Below are 27,144 nucleotides of genomic sequence, written 5' to 3' on the forward strand. Positions count from 1 at the left end.
GGCATTAGTAAGTGCTTACCTGAGAATAATTATTTTAATGTAAATTGATGAAATTCTCCAATCAAAATGCATAGAATGGCTGAATGGATTAAAAAGCATGACTCAAATTCTGTGTTGCCTACAAGAGACCTACTTCAGCTTTAAGGACACACATAGGCTCAAGAGAAGTAATAGGAAAAGATATTCCATGCATTGGAAAGCAAAAGAGTGCAGAGTAGCTATACATAACAAAGTAGTCTTCAAACAAAAATTATTAACAAGAGACACAGGTGGTCATTATATCATGATAAAGTGATAAAAGGGTCATTTCATCAGGGTATATAACAATTGTAAATATATATTCATCCAACATTGGACCACCTAAATATATTAAGCAAATACTCACAGAACTGAAGAAAGAAATAGATAACAGTACAGTAATAATAGGGGATTTTCATACCCCACTGTCAACAATGGATAGATCACCCAGACAGAAAATTAGCAAGGAAACATTGTGCTTGAACTGTACTTTAAACCAGGTAGACCTAAAAGACATGTACAGAACATTCCATCTAACATCAGGAGAATACATATATTTCTCACAAGGTATATTCTCCAAGATAGATCATATGTTAGGCCACAGAACAGCCTTAGCAAATGTAAGAAAATTGAAATCATATGAAGTGTCTTTTCTGACCACATGGTATTAAGCTAGAAATTAATAACAGGATGGAAATTGGAAAATTCACAAATACGTGGAAATTAAACAATACACTTCTGAAGAACTTTGGGTCAAATAAGAAATCAAGTGGAAATAAAAAATATCAGGAAACAAATGAAAATGGAAACATAACATACCAAAACTTAAGGGCTGCAGCAAAAGCACTTCTAAGAGGTATGTTTACAGTGATAAACACTTACGTTGGGAGAAAATAAAGATCACAAATAAACAACCTAGCTTTACACCTCAAAGTGTAAAGAAACTAAGCCCAAAGTTAGCAGAAGGAAGGAAATCACAAAGATCAGAGCATAAAAAAAGAGAGATCAGAAAAATAATAGAAAAGATCTTGAAAGTAAGAGCTGTTTTTTTTGAAAAGATAAATAAAACTGACAAACTGTTAGCCAGACTAACAAATAGACAAGTCTTAAAATCAGAAAGAAAAGAGAAGATATTACAACTGATACCACAGAAGTGCAAAGAGTCATGAGTGACTACTGTAAATAATTATATACCAACAAATTGCATAACCTTGAAAAAATGGATAAATTCCTAGAACTACAACATATCAACACTAAATTGTGAAGAAATGGATAATCTGAACAGCTAAAAGTAAGGTGATTGAATCAGTAACTAAAAACCTTCCAACAAAGAAAAGTTCAGGACCAGATGGCTTCACTGGTATTTTCTACCAAATATTAAAATAATCCATGCCAATCTTTTTCAAACACTTTTTAAAAATTGAAGAGGTGGGAAGACTCCCAAACTCATTTTATGAGGCCAGTATTAGTCTTATATCAAAGCCAGATAACGACACTACAAGAAAGAGCAACAGCAACAACAACAAAACCACAGGACTACTTCCTGATGAATATAAAGGCAAAAATTCTCAGTAAAATACTAGCAAACTAAATTCACATGCAAAAGATGACATTGAACCCCTCTCTCACACCACGCACAAAAAACAACTTGCAATGGGTTAAAGACTTAAGCATAAAATCTGAAACAAAAAAACTCCTAGAAGAAAACATAGGGAAAAATCTCCTTGATGTTGGTCTTGACTGATTTTATTGGATCTGACATAAAAAGTGCACACAACAAAGATAAAAATAACCAAGGGGGACTATGTCAAACTAAAACCTTTTGTACAGCAAATAAAACTATCAACAAAATGAAAAGGCAGCCTGTGGAATGGGAGAAAAATTACAAACCATTTATCTGATAAGTGCTTAATATACAAAATATATAATTAACTCATACAATTCAATAGCAAAAAATCAAATAATCTGATTAAAAATGGTCAGAGAACCTGAATAGACATTTTTTCAAGGAAGACATACAAATGGCCAACACGTACATGAAAAGGTGTTTAACATCACGAATCATCAGGAAAGTGCAAGTCAAAGCAGCAATGAGATATCTTCTCATAATATGTATTAGAATGGCACAATATATATGTATTGTTTATCATGTTATATATCATAAACTTACACAATGTTATATACCAATTATATCTCAGTAAAGTTGGGAAAAACCCTGTATAATAATTAAACTCTTTTCTTCAAAGATGATATAGAAATGGCCAATAAGCCCATAAAATGATGCTCAAAATCATTAGCAATTAGTGAAATGCAAATCAAAGCTACAAGGAGATGCTGCTTGATACCCACTAGGAAGGTTATAATCTAAGACAGAAATATAACAAGTGTTGGCAAGGAGTGGAGAAATTGGAACTCTCACACATTGTTGGTGGGATTGTAAAATCATACAGCTACTTTGGAAAATAAGCAGTTCCTTGAAATGTTAAACATATGACCCATGTGTCCCAGCAGTTCCAACCCCATATATACCAAATACACACACACACGCATATAAAGTGCCGAACTTAATTGATAAATGTTGTGTTTGTTCTGACTGCTCCACTGACAGGCAATTCCCTGTCTTGCTCCCTCTCTTCACTTCTCCCCTATTACTTAAGACAAAAGAATATTGAAATTAGTCCAATTAACAACCCTACAATGGCCTCTAAGTATTTAAGTGAAAGAAAGAGCTGCTCATCTCTCACTTTAAATCAAAAGCTAGAAATGATGATTATGGTTAGTGAGGATGGCATGTCGAAAGCAGAGATAGGCCGAAAGCTAGGCCTCTTGCTCCAAACAGTTAGCCAGGTTATGAATGCAAAGGAAAAGTTCTTGAAGGAAATTAAAAGTGGTACTCCAGTGAACACAAGAATGATAAAGTGAACAGGCTTACTGCTGATATGGAGAAAGTTTTAGTAGTTTGGATGGAAGATCAGACCAGCCACAACAGTTCCTTAAGCCAAAGCCTAATCCAGAGCAAGGGCCTAACTCTCTTCAATTCTATGAAGGTTGAGAGAGGTGAGGAGGCTTCAGAAGAAAAGCTTGAATTTAGCAGATGTTGGTTTATGAGGTTTAAGGAAAGAAGCTGTCCTCATAACATAAAAGTACAAGGTGAAGTTGCAAATGCTGATGTAGAAACTGCAGTAAGTTATTCAGGAGATCTAGCTAAGATAATGAAGGTGGCTACACTAAACAAGATATTTGCAATGGAGACAAAACAGCCTTCTGTTGGAAGAAGATGCCATCTAGGACTTTCATAGCTTAAGAGGAGAAGTCAGTGCCTGGCTTCAGAGCTTCAAAAGACAGGCTGACTCTCTTGTTAGGGGCTAATGCAGTTGGTGACTTTAAGTTGAAGATAAAGCTCATTTACCATTCTGAAAATCCTAGGACCCTTGAGAATTATGCTGCGCCTGTGCTCTGTAAATGGAACAACAAAGCCTGGATGACAGCACATCTGTATACAACATGGTTTACTGAACAGTTTAAGTCCTGTTGAGAAAAATTGCTCAGAAAAAAGATTCCTTTCAAAATAGTACTGCTCATTGACAATGCACCTGGTCCCCCAAGAGCTTGGATGGAGAAGTACAATGAGATTAATGTTGTTTTCATGCCTGCTAACACAACATCCATTCTGTAGCCCATGTATCAAGGAGTAATTTTGACTTTCAAGTCTTATTATTTAAGAAATACATTTTGAGGCCAATGAAGGATCCTTGTGGTAAAGGAAATGTTCTGTACCTTGGTCGTATCAATGTTGATTTTCCGATTGTGAGATTATACTATATTTTTACAAGATGTTACCAATGGGTGCACAGAACATCCATGTATTATTTCTTACCGTTGAATGTGAATCTACAATTATCTTTACAAAAAAAACCTTAAAAAGAAGAAATAAATTTGTAGGGCTATAGCTGTCATAGACAGTAATTCCTCTGATGGATCTGGGCAAAGACAATTGAAAACCTTATGGAAAGGATTCACCATTCTAGATACCATTAAGAACATTTGTGATTCATAGGAAGAGGTAAAAAATATCAACATTAATAGGAGTTTGGAAGAAATTGATTCCAACCCTCACGGATGACCTAAGGGGTTCAAGACTTCACTAGAGGAAGTAACTGCAGTTGTGGTGGATGTAGCAAGAGAACTAGAATTAGAAGTGGAGACTGAAGATGTGACTGAATCACTGCAATCTCATGATAAAACATTAATGGATGAGGAGATGTTTCTTATGGATGAGCAAAGCAAAATGGTTTTTTGAAATAGAATCTACTCTTGGTGAAGATGCTGTGAAGATTGTTGAAATTACAACAGAGGATTTAGAATAGCACATAAACTTAGTTGATAAAGCAGTGGCAGGGTTTGAGAGGATAGACTCCAGTTTTGAAAATTCTACTGTGGGTAAAATACTTTCGAACAGCATTGCATACTACAGAGATATTGTTTGTGAAAGGAAAGAGTAATCTATGCAGCAAACTTCACGGTTGTCTTATTTTAAGAAATTGCCACAGCCCTGCCCACCCTTCAGCAACCACCACCCTGATCAGTCAGCAGCTATCAGCACTGAGGCGAGACTGTCCACCAGCAAAAGATTATGACTTGCTAAAGTGTAAGATGGTGGTTAGCACTTTTTAACAATAAGGTATTTTAAAATTGTTATGTACGTTGTTCTTTTAGACATAAGGCTATTACATACTTAACAGACTACAGTATAGTGTAAAACATAATTTTTATATGCATTGGGAAACCAAGAAATTTGTGTTACTCACTTTCGTTGTGATACTCACTTTATTGTGGTGGTCTGGAACTGAACCTGCAATCTCTCTGAGGTATGCCTATACATAGGAGTGGAATTATCTTGTCATAGGGTAGGTAAATTTTTGGTTTTATAAGAAACTGCAACACTTTTTTCTGAAGCAATTGTACCATTTCACGCTCACCAACGAATGTGTGAGAGACTTCCAGTTATGGGAATCTTAGCCTTTGGTAGATGTGTAGTGACATATCATGGTGGTTTAATTTGCATTTTCCTCATAAATATAAGTTTAAGTATTTTTTCCTGTGGTTACTGGCCTTTGTGTCTATTAAAATATTTTGCCCATTTTTAAATTGGGTTGTCTTTTTATTATTGAGTTGTATTTTTAAAAAATTATTTTTATTTTTCCTGCTTCCTATTAAAGTGTAAACACTTCATATATTATCTTATTCATCTTTCACAAAAACCTGATAAAATAGGTGTTGTTATCTCCATTTTAGGTATGAGGAAGCTAAGGTCTATGTCTGTTAAGTGACTTACCCATGGCCTCATAAGCAATGAATGATAGGACTCTGATACAGGGGTGTCTAGCAGTAAAATCTTATGCATTTAACTACTACATTATACTACAAATAGTAAATAGTATGGGACTTCATGTGAGAAAGAGGTCTCTGTGGGCTGAGAGGGCTAAGATAAGTGGAAATAATGGATTTTGATGAACAACTGAAATTTAGATAGCCATGTATTTAGTAGTAGGTGTGGGTGGGGTGTAGACATTTATAAAAATACCTCCATGAAAAAGACAAATATATACCTATTTGGAGTAATAATAAAGAGATAGATCAGAAATTGACCTTCACGTTCTAAGAATATTTGAAGCCAGAAATTTTAACAAGTAATTTCTGAGATTCACAGTGCATTACAACTTATAAGAAATAAGTTGTAACTTCTTTATTCTTTAAATATTACTCTGTGTCCTCTACTGCTAAAATGGTTTGGCTTACACAACTGTGAATTAATAAAGTATTGATTTTACTTAATACTTTTATTTAATGGGCATTTAAAAAAATTGGGTACTACTGTTCTTGAAATAAGTTGGGTCCAGTTTAGAACCATAGGATATATATATATTTTTAAATAAATTTATTTATTTATTTATTGGCTGCATTGGGTCTTCGTTGCTGTGTGCAGGCTTTCTCTAGTTGCGGTGAGCGAGGGCTACTCTTCGTTGCGGTGCACGGGCTTCTCACTGTGGTGGCTCCTCTTGTTGTGGAGCACAGGCTCTAGGCACACGGGCTTCAGCAGTTATGGCACGTAGGCTCAGTAGTTGTGGCTCGCGGGCTCTAGAGCACAGGTTCAGTAGTTGTGGCACACAGGCTTAGTTGCTCTGCGGCATGTGGGATCCTCCCAGACCAGGGCTCAAACCCGTGTCCCCTGCGTTGGCAGGCAGATTCTTAACCACTGCGCCGCCAGGGAAGTACCCAGAACCACAGGATATTTTAACTTAAGAAATTAGGACAACTTCAGCGATTATAGAACAGTAAGGATGATAGGGCATTTAAGTTAGCTCAGTTCTGTGGCTGAACTCCTGAGAGAGATTCTAGGAGAGATTCAAAGTCCTGTCAGAAGTTCAGGGAGGAGAATCATATAGATGTATAAAGTTCTGTGATGGAGGCCCGTAAACAATGGTACTTTTTTTTCCGGTATATTTAGTGATAGCCCTCTATTCCCATTTTAAAGCAGTGCAAGAATTTCTCCTTTGGTAGTTCTGCTTTGCATTTACCCATCTGGTTGGTGGTTCATGCTCTGAGCTAGTAAGTAGTATAACTTAAGAAAAATGCAGCTGAATCTTTCTGTTAATTTGAATGAAACTAATTTCACATAAATTATTGTGTTCTTTTTATGCTCTTCAACCCTTTGTGACATTTTAGGGCTTGGATTTTTTTTGTTAATCCATGTCTACTTCTACTATTAGATGCCTATGATTCTTTCCCTGGCATTGTGCTCAATAAGTACATATCCTGTGAGGCTATGTGTGTGCTGAGAAGACTTGAGTTCAACTTAAGGACAACTGACAGAGGGGGCCTTGTTTGTGCTCTGAGCTATGTGATTTTAAAATAAAGTGATTAGAGGAATGAGGTATAAGGGAAGAAAGATGGTTAGACATCAATTAAGAAAAACCTCACCCATCTCTTTTGCTTCTGGCTGATGTTAAGTTGGTAAGCAGGTAAAGCTGCCTGTTCTTCTGTCACTCTGTGTGTATTCTTATCAGTGTTTATATAATATTGCAATTAAAGTCCACTACACTGCATTATTTGGAGAATAAAGCCAACTGGTTGAATTTCCTATGATCATTGTTTTATTTTTATTATTTTTTTAACATCTTTATTGGAGTATAATTGCTTTACAATGGTGTGTTAGTTTCTGCTTTATAACAAAGTGAATCAGCTATACATATACATATGTCCCCATATCTCTTCCCTCTTGCATCTCCCTCCCTCCCACCCTCCCTATCCCACCCCTCTAGGTGGTCACAAAGCACGGAGCTAATCTTCCTGTGCTATACGGCTGCTTCCCACTAGCTATCTATTTTACATTTGATAGTGTATATATGTCCATGCCACACTCTCAGTTCATCCCAGCTTACCCTTCCCCCTCCTCATGTCCTCAAGTCCATTCTCTACATCTGCGTCTTTATCATTGTTTCAAAGGAACTTATACGTCTGAACCTGAGAGAGGTCCATTTGAAAATAGGTCCAAATTTTTTCGTATTGTCAAATTCCTACATAGAGGACATTATAGCTCCATGTGGGGACATTAAAATTTTTCTTTGGTGTTATTATCAAGGTAAAATGGCTTCTTTATGAATCAGAGTCACCTATGAAAACTAAAACAATGGTAGATATGTGAGCAAAATTGGCACTTAGGCATTCTGTTTTATTGACTTTTATAGAAGTTGTAAGCAAGTTATTTTGTTGCTTACACATGAGCTAATATTCCTTTAGTGACTGCAGTTTTCTCTTTCTGGAGTTCACTTCTTATATGGAGCACATTTTTACTGCTTGTATTATTCAAGAGGCTTAAGACAGCCCTTATATTAAACTTTAAATACTCTATCTCCAAAGTTTATCCAAGAACTAGAATGATGAACTTAATCTCTGCAATTTTGCAATTAGTGTATTAGCTTAAGTACTATTTTTGGTATCACTGTGCTCTGCAAGTCATCTGGTTTAATGTGTTTCCTTTTGTAGGATTTTATTAGAGCATAGCAATTGGAACACAAAATAAACATTAAAAGACTTTTCTTTGTGCTTGCATTTGGTTATAAGGAAAACTTTTTCCATTTGCCATTTTTATCCTTTTAAAAAGTGTTCCTTAAAATGAGTGGAATTAAGGATTTTGTATTTTAAAGGAGCAATGTGTCAATATGAATAGAAGCACTTATCCAAATAGATTCTCTAGAAGGATAATTTTTAATTTTTGTAGAAGTGTGCACTGTGAAAAAAGGAGAAATCAGGTTCTGTATTTTCAGCTTTTTCTTGACAAATACTGGTGTTGTAAATTATCCAGCTGTTCCTCTTCTGTATGGATTTTGTAGTACTCATAGTGATTTATAGGTCTAGAGTGCAGCTGCTGAAAGTCATTTATTCTCAGTTCTGTATTAAATCCATCATATACAAATACATTAGCATTCAATACATAGCTCAAGGACTTAAGATATTTATTCCCTTCTGAGTTGCTGTCCTGAAAATATTTGTAGGCTATACTGAAAGAGCATCCAGAAATTACTGGGTTGATACGTACTTTTAGGAGGGCTCCTTTTAGTATTTTTATTTAGAGTATTTGAAATCCACTCATTTATTGATACAAAAGGAACAGTCAAAATGAGTCTTCTTGTCAACATTAACAGATTGGTAATACTAATGTGCTTACTTTTGACAAATTAGGACCTCAGCTTGGTCTGCTCATTTGCCGCTCCTGCCATATGTCTACTATTCAGATATGTTTGTATTTCAGAAACTTAATTAATTGCAGTTTTTTTTTTGAGGAGCCACTGTTTGAAAATAAGTAAGGGAAATTTTCACATCTACTTTAGTTCTTTCTTTTCTACCTGAAGACACTTATTCCTCCTTTAGGTGAATAGGAACTGATTTGACCAATAGTATAATTATAGAGCTTATAAAGATCAATGTGTGTATTGCTTGCTTATGTTTTTTTTTTTTACAACACTCATGCTGTTCACAAAATTTTGATGCAAATTTGAAATGTCCTCATTGTTTGAGAATGATGATATTTCTCAAAAATGTATGTCAAGATATCTATTCAGAGAATGTGATTTTCTCTTTATTATCTATTAATGTTAAATAAAGCATAGCTCTTGTTTCTTCTCTTTTAATCCTCCCCATGTACATTTTCACGTTAATTTTCCTTAATATAATTCTGGACAGGTCACTTGTTTCTCAAAACCTTTAATTGACACCAACATTTCGTTATCTGAATTACAAAATGGTTAACTTGATCCTCAAAGAGCCCTATGATCTCCCCAAATATTTTCTTTCTTTATTTTTTACTACTTCTTTTCACCCACCTTATGATCCAACCAAAATGACTTGCTGAACTGACATGTGCTGCACTTTCCTGCTTACATTCTTTATTGATATTATTATTTTACTCCCATATAATTCTCCTCTCTCTAGCCTCACATGTTCAATTTCAGCCTATGTTCAAAGACCATCTGCTCCCTGGTCCTCTGAATTATAACTAATTTTCATTTCTCTTCCCTTTTTCTACCTCTTTTATGCCCCTATATAATTTTCCACTTTATTTTGGTAATTGCTATGCGCATCTTATGTTCCTCACAAGACTATAAATTCCGGGACGATAGAGAGTGAAATATCTTAACTTTTATCTCCTGCAAAGCTTAGGGCAATCTTTTTTTTTTTTTTTTTTTTTTGCGGTACGCGGGTCTCTCACTGTTGTGGCCTCTCCCGTTGCGGAGCACGGGCTCCAGATGTGCAGGCTTAGCGGCCATGGCTCACGGGCCCAGCCGCTATGCGGCATGTGGGATCTTCCCGGACCGGGGCACAAACCCATGTCCCCAGCATCGGTAGGTGGACTCTCTACCACTGCGCCACCAGGGAAGCCCTAGGGCAATCTTATACACATATATAATAGTTGTTTAATTAATATTTATTGCATTTAACAGGAATTTGTGGTTACGTTAATAAAATCCTGGTTTGACTGAAGATTAACAATAAAATGTTCAGTGTCTTTTGAAAATGATCCTGAGATGTGCATTACCCAGTCTTAGTAAGTACAGTATTGCATATTGAAAGTAACTTATTTTTGATAATGATTGAGATTTTTTTCAAGCTGTGTTGAGGTATAATTGATGTATAACACTGTGTAAGTTTACGGTTTGCAAGGTGATGATTTGATACACTTATATATTGCTAAATGATTACCACCGTAACATTAGCTAACACCTGCATCACGTCACATAATTACCTTTTTTTTCTTATTAGTTATCTATATTTAAAATTTTTTTATACAGCAGGTTCTTATTAGTCATCAATATTATACACATCAGTGTATGCATATCAATCCCAATCACCCGATTCATCACACCTCAACCCCCAACCCCCTGCCGCTTTCCCCCCTTAGTGTCCATACATTTGTTCTCTACATCTGTGTCTCAATTTCTGCCCTGCAAACCGGTTCATCTGTACCATTTTTCTAGGTTCCACATATATGCGTTAATATACGATGTTTGTTTTACACTTTCTGACTTACTTCACTCTGTATGACAGACTCTAGATCCACCCACATCTCAGCAAATGACCCAATTTCGTTCCTTTTTACGGCTGAGTAATATTCCATTGTATATATGTACCACATCTTCTTTATCCATTCGTCTGTCGATGGGCATTTAGGTTGCTTCCATGACCTGGCTATTGTAAATAGCACTGCAATAAACATTGGGGTGCATGTGTCTTTTTGAATTATGGTTTTCTCTGGGTATGTGCCCAGTAGTGGGATTGCTGGATCATATGATAATTCTATTTTTCATTTTTTAAGGAACTTCCATACCGTTCTCCATAGTGGCTATATCAATTTACATTCCCACCAACAGTGCAAGAGGGTTCCCTTTTCTCCACATGCTCTCCAGCATTTGTTGTTTGTAGATTTTCTGATGATGCCCATTCTAACTGGTGTGAGGTGATACCTCATTGTAGTTTTGATTTGCATTTCTCTAATAATTACTGATGTTGAGCAGCTTTTCATATACTTCTTGGCCATCTGTATGCCTTCTTTGGCGAAATGTCTATTTAGGTCTTCTGCCCATTTTTGGATTGGGTTGTTTGTTTTTTTAATATTGAGCTGCATGAGCTGTTTACATATATTGGAGATTAATCCTTTGTCCATTGATTCGTTTGCAAATATTTTCTCCTATTCTGAGGGTTGTCTTTTCGTCTTGTTTATGGTTTCCTTTGCTTTGCAAAAGCTTTGAAGTTTCATTAGGTCCCATTTGTTTATTTTTGTTTTCATTTCCATTACTCTAGGAGGTGGATCAAAAATGATCTTGCTGTGATTTATGTCAAAGAGTGTTCTTCCTATGTTTTACTCTAAGAGTTTTATAGTGTCCGGTCTTACATTTAGGTCTCTAATCCATTTTGAGTTTATTTTTGTGTATGGTGTTAGGGAGTGTTCTAATTTCATTATTTGACAAGTAGCTGTCCAGTTTTCCCAGCACCACTTATTGAAGAGACTGTCTTTTCTCCATTATATATCCTTGCCTCCTTTGTCATAGATTAGTTGACCATAGGTGCATGGGTTTATCTTTAGACTTTCTATCTTGTTCCATTGATCTATATTTCTGTTTTTGTGGCAGTACCATACTGTCTTGATTACTGTAGCTTTGTAATATAGTCTGAAGTCAGGGAGTCTGATTCCTCCAGCTTCACTTTTTTCCCTCAAGACTGCTTTGGCTATACGGGGTCTTTTGTGTCTCCATACAAATTTTAAGATTTTTTATTCTCGTTCTGTAAAAAAAAAATGCCATTTGTAATTTGATAGCGATTGCATTGAATCTGTAGATTGCTTTGGGTAGTATAGTCATTTTCACAATATTAATTCTTCCAGTCCAAGAACATGGTATATCTCTCCATCTGTTTGTATCATCTTTAATTTCTTTCATCAGTGTCTTATAATTTTCTGCATACAGGTCTTTTGTCTCCCGAGGTAGGTTTATTCCTAGGTATTTTATTCTATTTGTTGCAATGGTAAATGGGAGTGTTTTCATAATTTCTCTTTCATTTTTCATCATTAGTATATAGGAATGCAAGAGATTTCTGTGGGTTTATTTTTTATCCTGCAACTTTACCACATTCATTGGTTAGCTCTAGTAGTTTTCTGGTGGCATCTTTTGGATTCTGTATGTATAGTATCATGTAATCTGCAAACAGTGACAGTTTTACTTCTTCTTTTCCATTTTGTATTTCTTTTCCTTCTCTGATTGCCGTGGCTAGGACTTCCAAAACTCTGTTGGATAATAGTGGTGAGAGTAGATATCCTTGTCTTGTTCCTGATCTTAGAGGAAATTCTATCAGTTTTTCATCATTGAGAAAGATGTTTGCTGTGGGCTTGTCATATATGGCCTTTATTATTTTGAGGTAAATTCCCTCTATGCCCACTTTCTGGAGGGTTTTTATCATAAATGGGTGTTGAATTTTGTCAAACGCTTTTTATGCATCTATTGAGATGATCATATAGTTTTTATTCTTCTATTTCTTAATATGGTGTATCACATTGATTGATTTGCGTATATTGAAGAATCCTTGCATCCCTGGGATAAATCCCACTTGATACTGGTGTTTGATCCTTTTAATGTGTTGTTGGATTGTGTTTGCTAGTATTTTGTTGAGGAGTTTTGCATCTATATTCATGAGTGATATTGGTCTGTAATATTCTTTCTTTGTAGTATCTTTGTCTGGTTTTGGTATCAGGGTGATGGTGGCCTCATATAATGAGTTTGGGAGTGGTCCTTCCTCTGCAATGTTTGGGAAGAGTTTGAGGATAGGTGTGAGCTCTTCTCTAAGTGTTTGATAGAATTCACCTGTGAAGCCATCTGGTCCTGGTCTTTTGTTTGTTGCAAAATTTTTAATCACAGTTTCAATTTCATTACTTGTGATTGGTCTCTTCATATTTTCTATTTCTTCCTGGTTCAGTCTTGGGAGGTTGTACCTTTCTAAGAATTTATCCATTTCTCCCAGGTTGTCCCTTTTATTGGCGTAGAGTTGCGTATAGTAGTCTCTTAGGATGCTTTGTATTTCTGTGGTGTGTATTGTAACTTCTCCTCTTTCATTTGTAATTTTATTGATTTGAATCCTCTCCCTTTTTCTGTTAATGAGTCTGGCTAATGGTGTATCAATTTTGTTTATCTTCTCAAAGAACCAACTTTTAGTTTTATTGGTCTTTGCTATTGTTATCTTTTTTCCTATTTCATTTATTTCTGCTCTGATCTTTATGATTTCTTTCCTTCTGCTAACCTTAGGTTTTGTTTGTTCTTCTTTCTCTAGTTCCTTTAGGTGTAAGGTTAGATTGTTTATTTGAGATTTTTCTTGTTTCTTGAGGTAGGCTTGTATAGCTATAAAATTCCCTCTTAGAACTACTTTTGCTGCATCCCATAGGTTTTGGATCGTCATGTTTTCATTGTCATTTGTCTCTAGGTAGTTTTTGATTTCCTCTTTGATTTCTTCAGTGATATCTTGGTTATTTAGTAACGAATTGTAGCCTCCATGTGTTTGTGTTTTTTAAGCTTTTTTCCCTGTAATTCATTTCTAATCTCAGAGCACTGTGGTCAGAAAAGATGCTTGATATGATTTCAATTTTCTTAAATTTACTGAGGCTTGATTTGTGACCCAAGATGTGATCTATCCTGGAGAACGTTCTGTGCGCACTTGAGAAGAAAGAGTAATCTGCTGTTTTTGGATGGAATGCCCTATACATATCAATTAAATCTCTCTGGTCTATTGTGTCATTTAAAGCTTGTGTTTCCTTATTAATTTTCACTTTGGATGATCTGTCCATTGGTGTAAGTGAGGTGTAAAAGTCCCCCACTATTACTGTGTTACTGTCGATTTCCTCTTTTATAGCTGTTAGCAGTTGCCGTATGTATTGAGGTACTCCTATGTTGGGTGCATATATATTTGTAATTGTTATATCTGCTTCTTGGATTGATCTCTTGATCATTATGTAGTGTCCTTTCTTGTCTCTTGTAATAGTCTTTATTTTAAAGTCTATTTTATGTGATATGAGTATTGCTACTCCAGCTTTCTTTTGATTTCCATTTGCATGGAATATCTTTTTCCATCCCCTCACTTTCAGTCTGTATGTGTCCCTAGGTCTGAATTGGGTCTCTTGTAGACAGCATATATAGGGGTCTTGTTTTTCTTTCCATTCAGCAAGCCTGTGTCTTTTGGTTGGAACATTTAATCCATTCATGTTTAAGGTAATTATCAATATGTATGTTCCGATGACCATTTTCTTAATTGTTTTGGGTTTGCTTTTGTAGGTCCTTTTCTTCTCTTGTGTTTCCCACTTAGAGAAGTTCCTTTAGCATTTGCTGTAGAGCTGGTTTTGTGGTGCTGAATTCTCTTAGCTTTTGCTTTTCTGTAAAGCTTTTCATTTCTCCATCAAATCTGAATGAGATCCTTGCCAGGTAGACTAATCTTGGTTGTACGTTCTTCCCTTTCATCACTTTAAGTATATCATGCCACTCTCTTCTGGTTTGTAGAGTTTCTGCTGAGAAATCAGCTGTTATCCTTATGGGAGTTCCCTTGTATGTTATTTGTCATTTTTCCCTTGCTGCTTTCAATAATTTTTCTTTGTCTTTGAGTTTTTCCAATTTGATTACTGTGTGTCTCAGTGTGTTTCTCCTTGGGTGTATCCTGTATGGGACTCTCTGTTCTTCCTGGACTTGGGTGGCTATTTCCTTTCCCATGTTAGGGAAGTTGTCAACTATAATCTCTTCACATATTTTCTCGGGTCCTTTCTCTCTCTGTCTTCTCTTTTCTGGGATCCCTATAATGTGAATTTGTTGTGTTTAATGTTGTCCCAGAGGTCTCATAGGCTGTCTTCATTTCTTTTCATTCTTTTTTCTGTTCTGAAGCAGTGAATTCCACCATTCTGTCTTCCAGGTCACTTATCCATTCTTCTGCCTCACTTATTCTGCTATTGATTCCTTCTAGTATAATTTTCATTTCAGTTATTGTATTGTTCATCTCTGTTGGTTTGTTCTTTAATTCTTCTAGGTCTTTGTTAAACATTTCTTGTATTCTTGATATTTGCCTCCATTCTTTTTCCGAGGTCCTGGATGATGTTCACTATCATTATTCTGAATTCTTTTTCTGGAAGGTTGCCTATCTCCACTTCATTTAATTGTATTTCTAGGGTTTTATCTTGTTCCTTCATCTGGTACATAGCTGTCTGCCTTTCCATCTTGTCTATCTTTCTGTGAAACTTCTGTATATAAGGACAAAATTGTTTGCTTCACATAAATTTTGTTACATACTTTTGCTAATGGCTTTGTATGTAACAAGAACACAGTTGCCAAGCTATTTGTTGTAGTTTTTCCTTTTCTGATTAAATTACAGACTGCAAATCATGGCTTTCAGAATGAGGGACTTCCATCAGATGCTAACAATAACAGTAGCACAAATTGAAAACTTCCCAAAGCTTTCCAGAAAAAAAAAAATTTTTCTCATGATAAAACCCAAGTGAATAGATAATTAGAAGAAAGCTTTTCCCTTCAGGGAGCCAAGTAACTATATTTTAGTACCAACATACATTATTTTCACTGTGAATCCATTTTTTATTGCATGTTCAAATGTCCCTCTTTGCTTTTTGTAACATTAACTGCAATGATGTTCTTCTTGGAGTTCATGAAAATATAATTAAAGGAGATTTTTAAACAAACAAACAAAAATTATGGCTATCTCCATAATTACCATTTGTGTGTGTGTGTGTGTGTGTGTGTTTGTGTGTGTGTGTTTGAGATGAGAACATTTAAAATCTACTCTCAGCAACTTTCAAGTTTGGAGTATAGTATTAATAATTATAATCACTATGCTATACATTAGATCTCTAGAATAATGATTGAGACTCCTAAAGAACCCAGATGACCTCACTAAAAATTCTCATTATAAAAAAACAAAACAAAATATGGTGGGGCTCACAATTTTAAATTACTGATTTTACCAGGCTATAGGCAAATATTGCGTTCTTTACTTTATTCTTGATATGAGTTTGTTTTCTGATGATTTGACTTAATGGAACAAAAGCAAATTTCACTTACATATTTCAAATTGTTTTCGTTTGGAAATTTTTAAATTTTTAAGTTTTGTCAAATTGCCAAAAAAAAAAATCAAGTATTATTGAGAAGCTTAAAGTGAAAAATAGCAGTTCCTTGCCTAGCCCCTCTCCATCCCAGTTATTTTTCTTAGTCATTTTAAGTCTTTTGGTAGTTTCTTCGGATATTTAACTGTATATTTGTAAATGGTAAGAGAAAACTGTTTTCATTTAATTTTTACCTTTATCAAAATAATACTTGTAAAAAGTCAAATAATGCTGTATTGAAGAATGGCAATCCCATTTCCCAATCTTATTATCTTCCAGTTCTAATGCTTCTGAGACAACTATTTTAAATCTTTTTGTTCTTCTAATATTTACGTCCATAGTTCGAAATATCACAGTGTACTATTTTTCTTGATTTTTCAGTATTAGATCTCTATCAACTTCCTTTTAGAGAAGATGAGGATTTAGTGTTCTTAACAGTTCTACAAACACACACACACACACACACACACACACACACACACACACACAGATCTTCCTCCTATCCTTTCGACAGTTATTTTGGTTTTTGATTCAGCCAATATCAAGGGATTATGTTATAATGACTCTATAAATATATTTTACTCTGAGCCATATAGGGTAATATGATTACAGGTTGTTCCTATATAACTTTTTGTTTTTTTCCAGAGTTGATAAGTGTTTATTTTTTACTTGCTTAGTTTTTCTTTTAAAGATTTTTTGACGTGGACCATTTTTAAAGTATTTAATGAATTTGTTACAATATTGCTTCTGTTTTATGTTTTGGTTTTTTGGCTCCAAAGCATGTGGGATCTTAGCTCCCCACCCAGGGATCAAACCTGCACCCCCTGTACTGGAAGACGAAGTCCCAACCACTGGACCATTAGGGAAGTCCCTGCTTAGTTTTTTATGTACCTACTAATTCAGATTCTGGCTTTTTGAATAGTCTGAAGCTACAGTCAATGTGATCAAACATATTGTAGTGTCAGGATAGACTAGATTGTCTGGAGTAACAAACATGCTCCAAATCTCAATGGCTTTCAACAACAGAAGTTTAGTTCTCATCACAATAGGTTTTCATTGTGGTCAGAAGCAGATCTGTCCACATCATCTTCCTTGGAAGTTTCAGAATGCGGGAGCAACTGCTATCCAGAGTATTGCCAATCCTGTGTCAGAGGAGGAAAAAAAAATGTAAACCACATGCTTGCTTTTAAGGTTTCTGTGAAACATCACATTGAAACACATTTCATTGTCAAAAGGAAATCAATGGCAAATATCCTACCCCATGGGCATGGAAAAAAAAATCTGATAGGAGAAGGGTAGAGAATATTTTTGAACAATAATACAGTTTACCACATGCATTAGGTAAAATGTAAGTTCAATTTTTTAGTGCTCCTTATTGTTTTCTACTTTTTCTTCTTCCACAGCATCCCATTCTTATATTATGACTTTAATTTTAAGCACTTCGTATATCTTTCTGGTGATACTGATGAATATTTTTTGATGACTTCTTTTTCTCTTTCTAGCATATATCACTTTCTTCCATGTCTTTTTTTTCTTCTTTGTTTATTTTGGTCTGTGTTTCACATTGAAGCCTTTCATCAAATGTTTGATGATTCTTAGGTCTACATTTGAATGAGGCATTAAAAACTGACTTGAGGATCTGTTTCTAGGTCTTGTTGATTGGCCTATTTCATTTTGGAATCCTTCAGGTGTTGGACAACCTCAAGCCTGAGAACAAAGATATTTTTCTCAGGGCAGTTCAGTGTTTTCAAGGAAGTAATCTTTCATTTCTTGTGTGTGGAAGATGCCTGGTTCCCAGCTTTTTGCATATGAGGCGATAGAGGATGCTGGGGGAAGGGTCTTGTGACTTAGTACATGGGCTTTTAATTAATCCATCTTTTTTTGCCTTCAGTCTCATCGTTGCTCTTCACAGTACCTGAAGTCTCTAGGTGTTGACCTTCTCCAGTTTAATCTCTCCCATGAAAATTATAATACTCTCTTGGTGGTAGTATCCAGTGCAGGGGATGGGAGAGAAGTATGTATGGGTATTCTATGCCCCATGATGACAAGCTTTGAATGCTGAGTCTCTCTAAGGGTTCTATGAAATGAATCAGCTCTTTTTTGATCTTTATTCTCCTCTTTAAGCTATAGCTTTTTCCTTCCTATTAAGTACATTATCCATCTTTCATGAGCTCCCCTCCCCACATATGTTGAAAATCTCATTCAATGATGCCTTTTATTTTCTTTGTTTGTGTCTTCCCCTCCTTTACTGTTTTAGTGAAATTGGCGGGAGAGAGAAGATAAAAATGTTATGGTCAAATCACCATAAGTTTGTTGGTGGAATTTCAAAATAGTGGAATATGGGCCATCAACAGGTCATAGCTGAGACTTTGTGGTAGGAACTCTGAGGATGAATGGTTGAATCTAATTATTTTAGAAGATGGAAATGTGGAGAGAGCTGTCCTGGTTCTAAAAGCAAGACAGAGAGGGACTTGTACAAAGTATGGCAAAAAGACCAGAAGAGCTGGTCAACAGGGTTTGCTAGATTGGGAGCACATTTAGAGAGTTTTCAAAGCTAGATTACAGTGTTTTGATGTTTTTTTCAATGTGTACAAAAATTTTATTAGAGTAGTAGCTGCTTTCAAAAATTTATCCTTGACCTGATCGTTATATCTAATTATTACCTTCAATATAGTAGAATTGGATTTTTCAGTCTTTTTAAAAGATGCCTTTATATTTACTTATTTTGGAAATGCTGAATAATGGCATCATGTAGTGGAAAGGATGCCTCATTGATGGGGAATTTAGGATGTGAATTATACTTTGTTAATAACTTCCTTTTTGTCTTTGCTGGGTCAGTTTATCAGAGGGTGAATTCTATTTCTAAAATTTCATGAATCTAGACAGTTATGTTATCTATAGTGAGAAGAAGATAGGAGAAAATAAACACATAAGAGATAAAGCCAGTCAGATGGCAACTAAAATTTGCAAAATGGAGGAAGTTCTCAAGGACCTGGCACTAAACAAATGTTTCAAATTCATAGCTATTATGAATTATGGAAACACACTGAGGCTTTGGAGGCAGTGACTTGGAATTTGAATCATGATTCTCCCACTGTCTAACTGGGCATGTTACTTAACTTCTTTGTGTCTCAGTTTCCTAACTATAAAACAGGTAAAATATTGCCTCATTTAGCTGTTTACAGGATATAGTGAGATAATGAACCTGGAACATAATAAGCCCTTAATAGTTATTATAGCTTAAAAAAATTTAATAGTGAACTTTACAGAAGGACTCTAAGGCAAAAAGAACATGTTTTAACAGTCAGGTGGCTTTAGTTTGAAGCCCACTTCTGCTCCTTTCTAGCAGTATGGCTTTGGGCTAATTATTGACCCTTTCTGAGTTTATTTCCTCCTGTTAAAAATGGATCTATCTGAATCAATTATATTAAATGAAATAAAATGTAAGTTCCTTACCCATAGTAGGTCCTCAGTAAGCTGCAGCAATTATTAATTTTTGATATTTCCTGAATATAAAATATTATAATAGAATAGCTTCTTTTCAATCCTAGTTCAAATGTTTGCTTCTTTAAAAGAAGCTCTCTAACAGATATACACACAGCAGTTAAAAAAAAACAAACAGCTGACATTACCAAATTGCTTTATTGTCTGATACGTTTTTTTATTACAGTGCAGTCCCAGTAGCTTTGTGACTTAAATGTAAATTTCATCTTATCAGCATTGCTTCATTTATTGAAGTTGAAGTTTTCCTTCCCTGGTGTAGATGTCCATTTCTGTTCTGATTTGCTAGTTCTTCACCAGTGACAGCAGAATTCTCATTACTCTCGGCCCTGCCAACAGTGGAAGTGTGTGTAAATCCTCAGAGTCTAGGGTGTGAATCAGTTGGCATTTTATGGAATTTCACACCTGGTTCTTCTTTTTTAGCCTGCACATCCTTTCCCTGGCATAGATAGAAGGGGTTATGAACAATGTCCTTACCAACATAAAGCGGGGAGGCTGGAAACAGAAGATCGAGGTCTTTTGGTAGCACTCTAAATCCTCCCTTGAAGGATGAGGCGTTTTTCCTTTTTTATGAAGAGGCGCGTGTAAAGAATGAAGATGACCATCTGCACTTGTTAACATACACTTTGGACTTTAATACTGAAGGAAAAGATTCTACACAATTCTCCATGCCACAAATAACGTATTAGTAACCTTTTCTCCACCTCTGACATATCTCTCAGAACAGTGCTGAGACATACAGGAAAGTTGTTGAAAGTGGTGTTTATTATGCTATAATAAAAAGATACCAGATCAAAATAGTTTGAAATCACTGCAATTCCATCAGGTTTTAAAGTAGAGTGTTGTTTTGGGCTTCTGAGAGTGATAAAACTGATGGTTGAAGTAAGAGCTCATTTGTAGAAGGAGGGTACCATGGCCTTGCAGTGCTGATTGACTAGTTTGAATAAACAGTTTGGACTCTGCTTGTTATATCATGTGTTGCTTGCCATGTGGCCCTGCTAACCTACATAGACTTAAGGTGTTTTTTTTTTTTTTTTTTTTTTTCGGTATGCGGGCCTCTCACTGTCGTGGCCTCTCCCGTTGCGGAGCACAGGCTCCGGACGCGCAGGCTCAGCGGCCATGGCTCACGAGCCTAGCAGCTCCGTGGCATGTGGGATCTTCCCGGACCGGGGCATGAACCTGTGTCCCATGCATCAGCAGGCGGACTCTCAACCACTGCGCCACCAGGGAAGCCCATACATAGACTTAATTTTATCCAAATTCTATATGTTGTGGCCTCAAGCTTTCTCCATTTCTCCCCACCAGGTAATTCGTACAAGCATAGAAGATGTTAATTACTTGAACTTATACAGTTCTTTCTTTGAAAATATTTTCGCCTCGAAGACATATTTAAGGAACCCTGGAGTCTATCATTTCAGAAAGAGCAGTAATTTACTGTGATGCTTGCCTTTGCTGATTATCGGTGCTATTTTTACTACCTCTTTGTGTTATTTTACATTATCATTCTTAGCATTATCTCTGCTTTTGTGAAATAATTTTTTCCTGACAAATTTTAAATCACTTTAGGCTTTATAATCTTGTTTAATTTGTTTCTCTTTCTGCCTCTGGTGGGGACATTTCTTTCCTTACGATCCACATGGTCCCTTTTGTGAAACCACAGTGGGAATGTGAGCTGTCTGTTTTCTTTTTAAAAACAGTTCTGCTTTGTGGTTTGTGGAAATGTAAACTTTTCTGACATTCATATATCCTGTCAACATTTTATATTCTAAATTTCCTTTGTAAAATATCCTTATAATCTAGTATTCCATTCTGAGGTAGGTCCTATTTCCCACTAATGTAAGCTGGAGTGTCTTATGGTCAGTAGTAATAAACTTTCCTCTCTTCTCAAAATCTACATTATTATCTCCAGTCAGCTACAGGGACAATTGATTTTCTTTTTAAGTGGATGTTCTGCTTTATGGCTTTTGAAAACATTCCTAGAAAAGTTAAAAAAAAACACCCCTTTTGATCCTGCAGGTATAGAATTTTTTTTTTTTTTTTTTTTTTTTTTTTTGTGGTACGTGGGCCTCTCACTGTTGTGGCCTCTCCCGTTGCGGAGCACAGGCTCCGGACGCGCAGGCTCAGTGGCCATGGCTCACGGGCCTAGCCGCTCCGCAGCATGTGGGATCTTCCCAGACTGGGGCACGAACCTGTGTCCCCCGCATCGGCAGGTGGACTCTCAACCACTGTGCCACCAGGGAAGCCCCAGGTATAGCAATTTTTATAACATAGTAATTAAGTTGGGTAAAGTCTCCTCTTATTTGCTATGGGAATTAAATTTCTTAAATGACAATACAGTGTTTTTTCTATTCCATGTGGAAATTTATGGTTTGTAATAATAATCATTGTCTTTTCTCTTCCTTCTTTCTCTTTTTCTTCTTTTCCATATAGTTTTAGTCTAAAAAACATGGGACTGTTGTTATCTTGATTGGTGGTTAGTGATTTGTAATCCATTTCTTACCCTCAACTCAATTTTAGAGCTTTTGACTACCAATTACATCCTGACTTTCGTTTCTTTATTTCTTAAGTACAAATAATATTATACTATTACACTATTGAAATGTATTGAGTAGTATGTTTAAGTGAGGTAGTTTATGTAAAACTCTTAGAACAGTGCCTGACATATAGTAAATGCTACATTTGTGTTGACTATTAGTTGATTTTTTAAAAACATATACATGTTGTTTAGATAGAAGAGCTCTGTGTAGCTGGATATGTAAGAAAAAAAACCATGAACTAGAGGCAATATCATTGAAAATGAGGCATTTCCCTCTGATTTCTCTTTTCTGAATTATTTTTCTATTCCAACTACCCCTGCTGACCATACAGAGTACTGTAGTTTTGAGATTTTTATACTGAATAGGGACAATAAAAATATTCTGAATAAATGTAGGTATTTGGAATGACAGCCTTTTTGAACTATAGAAATGATCTTATTCAGGGAACAGCCATGGAGTTTTTAGATGCTTTATATTCATAAATCTGGTGATGTTATGCAATATAGTTCGAAGCCAGAACTAATGAGAAAGCACACCTCTGTCTCTTCCTTATTCTACTTTATTATGCATTACATAATCAGCCTTCACATTAAGATGCCTTAATTTGTTAGTCATTGCAAAATGCCTCCCTCTTGGCACGTGCAGTTTTGCTATTTCTGATGTACAGTTTTCCAAATGTTGTTTTGGAAGATCATTTACATATTTTTCAAGTTTCATGGTTAATTTTTAGACCTTTTAACTACTTGAACTCAGTTAAATTACAGGCAGTGTTCTTAGCATTCTGTTCCTCTTGAGTTTAAAGCTTGACTTTGCTTTAAGTTTGGGGAGATTTTGAATGTTTTCTGAGAACATTTTTAATCTTACCATTCCAAACGCATCTGCTTGCCAATGTGAGCTAAGTTTGTATATGTAATCACTGTTGTCAGGGTCAGCCGTAGGGAAATACTGGCGCACAGGCAGCCTGCTGCTTATTAAAACCCATCTCCCAAAAGGACTTACAGGCAGACTGATTGTTTGAATGATCACTGACCTTCTTCTGTATCAGAGCACTTGATGTCTTAAATGTCTTTTGTCAAATAAAGAAATGGATTTATCAGTGACAATCACATAATATGTTGTGATTCAATGTTATCCATACCTGTAGTGTTTGAATTTCAAAGGTGACATTATGGGGAGGGTGCTTCTTGCCTAGTGGATTAAGAATGAAAGTATAGGTGCTGGATGTGAGAGAGATTTTGGAGTTAGAGGAATTTCTGGGACCTGTCAAATCACAGCCACTATCTTCTCTGTATTTAAGGTCATTCCTAAAATTATTTTATGGATAAAATATTTTACATTTGTTGCCAAATTTCTCTATTAGGACTACTTATGAAGGGAAAGCAATTGTAAAGCAAATGTCATATTGAGCCAATCCATACTTAAGGCTTCCATTTTGCACTCTGGCTACTTTAGGTCCTCTTCCAAATATGGTATTCCCTTCTCATCACAAGTCTGCATTTCTCAGAATCTAGGTTCTGGCCCACCCTTTCCTTCTCCTTCATCACCCTGAGTGAGACACACCTAAACTCTATGGTCCCACTCCCTTCGAATCATGGCTTTTATTTGAGATAACACTTTTTTCTTTTATGGCTTCTAGACTTCTGAGTTCCATATATTTATTTATTGGTTTATTATTATTTTTAAATTTTTATTTAATTTAATTTTTATATAGCAAGTTCTTATTAGTTAAAGAGATAACACTTGTTATTGGGTTCATTTAATATGCTTAGAAAATACTTGTTCCTGATTAATTACTCCTTTAGGGGTACTGGCATAAAATAAAGGACAGCTGAAGATACTATGCTTTAATCCAAAGTAATGAATTTGTAATGGTGGAACTGCATAGATTAGGCAGAGCAGTAGAGGCGTTGCATTTTTGGAAAGATCACGTTTCCAACACCATTCCAGTCACACTTTATAGGAAACTGCCTGTGTTATTTATGAATCTACTCCACTTGAGCGATTGTAGAAAAGAGGCAAAATGAGAGAGCAGCATCACTTAGCACCCTGTAGTTGAGAAACTGAGAATATGTTTGCTAACTGGGCAAAAGCATACAGTGTCATGGGAGTTAGAAGCAAGGAATTTAGAACATAGAGTAGTGTTAAAATAGTAGTGAAGAAGGGAGCAGGCAGAAACCTCTGGGCTATCTCTCTCTGTCTCTGTCTCTGTCTCTCTATTACAGTTTAAGTAGTTTCACATACATATTATCTTATTATAATTTTTTGAAACCCTCCTTATGGTATTATTCACTCTTTGTAAAGTTATCTAAGCCTCTGGAGTAAAAGATTTGCTCAAGGACTTGTTGACTTGCTGGGAAGCAGTTGAGCTAAGATTGTATCCAGATCTTTTGGTTCCAAATGCTCGTTTTGATTGTTTATTTTTGCGTAATACAGTTTCAGGGTCAAGATTGAGGTTTGACGTTTTAGACTTATGTTCAGAGTCCTAAAGCTGATAAAGAAAGTGTTGTAAAAGTATGTCACCAGTGTTTGTGAATAAAAACATGGAGAGACAACCAAGAGAAACACAAAAAGACTGATTGTCTTAGGTTTCATCCTGTGGGATATTTAGATTCTGTAGAATGGGAACTTGGGTTAGAGGGTTAGAGTCATAGCCTGTAACTAAAAGCTTAAAAAAGGTGAACATTTGTAAGTATGTTTTAGAGAGTTGTTTTTCTTTTCGGCTGCGCCATGCAGCATGCAAAACTTCCCTGACCAGGGATCAAACCTGTGTCTCCTGCATTGGAAGGGCAGTATCTTAACCACTGGACCACCAGGGATGTCCTGGAGGACTATCATATACAATATCATAGTTTCAGGTATACATCATAGTGACTTGACATTTATATACATTTTGAAATGGTTATTATGGTAAGTCTAGTTAACATCTGTCATCATACAAAGTTTTCACAGTATTATTGACTATATTCCCTGTGCTGTACATTACATCCCTGTGACTTATTTATTTTATAACTGGAAATTTGTACTTTTTAATCCCCTTCACCTATTTTGCTCACCCCCAATTCCACTCCCTTCTGGCAACCAGCAGTTTGTTTTCTGTACCTGTTTCTGTTTAATTTTGTTTGTTTTTTAGATTCCACATAAGTGAAATCATACAGTAGTTGTTTTTCTGTGTCTGACTTATTTCATTTAGCATAATATACTCTAGATCCATCTATGTTGTTGCAAATGACATTTCATTCTTTTCTATGACCGGATAATATTCCATTGTATGCATATACCACATCATTATCCATTCATCTATCGATGGACACTTAAGCTATTTCCATATCTTGGCTTTTGTAAATAATGTTGCAATGATAGGGTTGTATAAATCTTTTCAAATTAGTATTTTAATTTTCTTTGGATAAATACCCAGAATTGCTAGATTGTATGATAGTCCTATTTTTAATTTTTGGGGAACCTCCATATTGTTTTCCATAGTGGCTACACCAGTTTACATTCTCACCAATAGTGCATGAGGATTCCCTTTTCTCCACATTCTCACCAACACTTGTTTATGTCTTTTTGATAATCACCATTCTGACAGGTGTGAGGTGTTGTCTCCTTGTGGTTTTGATCACAAAGCACCGAGCTGATCTCCCTGTGCTATGCCGCTGCTTCCCACTAGCTATCTGTTTTACGTTTGGTAGTGTATATATGTCCGTGCCACTCTCTTACTTTGTCTCAGCTTACCCTTCCCCTCCCCGTATCCTCAAGTCCATTCTCTAGTACATCTGCATCTTTATTCCTGTCTTGCCCCTAGGTTCTTTATGACCATTTTTTTTTTTTTAGATTCCATATATATGTGTTAGCATACGGTATTTGTTTTTCTCTTTCTGACTTACTTCACTCTGAATGACACTCTCTATGTCCATCCACCTCACTACAAATAACTCAGTTTCATTGCTTTTTATGGCTGAGAAATATTCCATTATATATATGTGCCACATCTTTTTCATCCATTCATCTGTCCATGGACACTTAGGTTGTATCCACGTCCTGGCTATTGTAAAGAGAGCTGCAATGAACATTTTGGTACACGACTCTTTTCGAATTATGGTTTTCTCAGGGTATATGCCCAGTAGTGGGATTGCTGGGTTGTATGGTAGTTCTATTTTTAGTTTTTAAAGGAACCTCCATACTGTTCTCCATAGTGGCTGTATCTATTTACATTCCCACCAACAGTGCAAGATTGTTCCCCTTTCTCCACACCCTCTCCAGCATTTATTGTTTCTAGATTTTTTGATGATGACCATTCTGACTGGGGTGAGGTGATAACTCATTGTAGTTTTGATTTGCATTTCGCTAATGATTAATGATGTTGAGCATTCTTTCATGTGTTTGTTGGCCTTCTGTATGCCTTCTTTGGAGAAATGTCTGTTAAGGTCTTCTGCCCATATTTGGACTGGGTTGTTTGTTTTTTTGATATTGAGCTGCATGAACGGCTTGTAAATTTTGGAGATTAATCCTTTGTCAGTTGCTTCATTTGCAAATATTTTCTCCCATTCTGAGGATTGTCTTTTGGTCTTGTTTATGGTTACCTTTGCTGTGCAAAAGCTCTTAAGTTTCATTAGGTCCCATTTGTTTATTTTTGTTTTTATTTCCATTACTCTAGGAGGTGGGTCAAAAGGATCTTGCTGTGATTTATGTCATAGAGTGTTCTGCCTATGTTTTCCTCTAACAGTTTGATGGTGTCTGGCCTTACATTTAGGTCTTTAATCCATTTTGAGTTTATTTTTGTGTATGGTGTTAGGGAGTGTTCTAATTTCATTCTTTTATATGTAGCTGTCCAGTTTTCCCAGCACCACTTATTGAAGAGGCTGTCTTTTCTCCACTGTATATTCTTGCCTCTTTTAT

At 35.8% G+C, this 27,144-nt stretch overlaps 1 protein-coding gene across 2 annotated transcripts in view; it reads left to right on the top strand.

The window, feature by feature from the left end:
• Positions 1 to 27,144, top strand: part of CTNNA3 (catenin alpha 3) — a 1,571,950-nt gene that overhangs the window by 291,850 nt on the left and 1,252,956 nt on the right. The gene's annotated exons all lie outside the window — the stretch shown is intronic.

Source organism: Globicephala melas, chromosome 16 (genome assembly GCF_963455315.2).
Source record: "Globicephala melas chromosome 16, mGloMel1.2, whole genome shotgun sequence".
NCBI lineage: Eukaryota > Metazoa > Chordata > Mammalia > Artiodactyla > Delphinidae > Globicephala > Globicephala melas.